The following is a 1,560-nucleotide window of genomic DNA, read 5'->3' on the forward strand; positions in this document are numbered from 1 at the left end:
CCCTCCGGCGTCCCCAGGGCTCCCGCCCTGCCGCCCCCACCCCGGATTCCGGTGCCCGGGGAGATGAGCCCGCCCGCCACCCAGACGGCCGCAGCCTCTGTCCGGCCCAGGAAGCATCTGGGGGCCAAGGGGCCACTTGCCACCCGCGCTCGGCTCATGTCCGCGTCCCGGCTGCCCGGTGGGGGCCAGGCCGCCCCAGAAGGCCGGCGCCCGCCTCACACACACGGGCACGCGCGGGGGGGACGGGACGGGTGGACGCCAGGGCGCGGCCAGGCCAGGGGACCCCACCGCGGGGGGCACCAGGCGCCACCGCAGAGATCAAACAGCCGGGCTGGGGGCTCACACCTGTCATCCCGGCCCTGCAGTTAGAGGCCGGGGGCTCGGGACTCCCAGACTCCCTGTTCCAAAGACCCAGGCATCTGAGCCATCCGGGGGCTCGCGCCTGGCCCCAGCGGTCGGATGGGCAGAGTGCCAGCGTCAGGAAGCTGAAGGTAGAGATGGGGTCACCGTGGGTCGGGGTGAGCCAGCGGCCACGCACGCACGCACAGGAAGAAGTCTAGACGGCTGTCCAGAGGCGCTGGGCGGGCAGGATGCCCGCCGGTCACTGTGATTTGGGTACGTGGGAGGCTGAGAACGGGAGGGCCGCGAGTCCGTGAGCCACCTCACCCCTGCGGTCCAGCACAGCGCGAAGCCTGCGTCTAGGCAGATGCGGGGCAGATGCGGGGCAGCTGAAGGGAGTCACCAGCGTGCCCGTAACCAGTGCCAGCCAGGGCTGGGCGGGGTCCGGCGGGAGGCGGCAGGCCCCGCCTGGCCAGCCCAAGACTCAGCATCCATCGCGGCCCCGGCCGGAGGGGAGCGGGAGCACGCGCAGGCCCAGCGCGGCGGGACTTGCACAGGGCTCAAAATTTTTGTTTGTTTTTTAAGCCTGTTCTCCTGGCTACTCGGGACGCTGAGATCTGAGGATGGCGGTTCAAAGCCAGCCCGGGCAGGAAAGTCCATGAAACTCTTCTCTCCAATGAACCACCAGAAAACGAAATGGCGCTGTGGCTCAAGTGGTAGAGCGCGCGCCTTGGGCTGACAGCTGAGGGGCAGCGCCCAGGCCCAGGGTTCAAGACCCAGGACTGACCGAAAAAACCTTTCCCCCCTCTACTCACTGTGCGGCGGTCAGTCTTGAGCTGCTCCTGCCCTGCCTCCCGGGTGCTGGGATTGCGGGATCACATCCCGCACGGACTCACAGCGCTCCGGGGCCTGAACTCAGGGCCTGGGTGCTGCCCCGAGCTCTGCCCCCGCCGAGCGCCGGGCTGCGCCACGACCCGCCCGCGCAGGGCAGGGCAGGGCAGGGCTGGCGCCAACGGGCACACCTGCGGCACGTACGGGGACACGCACGCGCGGGCCCCGGCACGGGGAGACGCGGGGACCCGGGCCTGTAGTCAAGATTTATTTTTACCTTTAGTGTGCAAATAAATAGAAAAGGAAAACTACATTCAAAACGGCTGCGGGGGCACGGGGAGCGCCTGCGCGCGCATGCGGGGGGCTCGGCGGGCGGCCCCCAAGGCGGAG

The sequence above is a fragment of the Dipodomys ordii genome, unplaced genomic scaffold (genome assembly GCF_000151885.1).
Source record: "Dipodomys ordii isolate 6190 unplaced genomic scaffold, Dord_2.0 Scaffold108, whole genome shotgun sequence".
NCBI classification, from domain to species: domain Eukaryota; kingdom Metazoa; phylum Chordata; class Mammalia; order Rodentia; family Heteromyidae; genus Dipodomys; species Dipodomys ordii.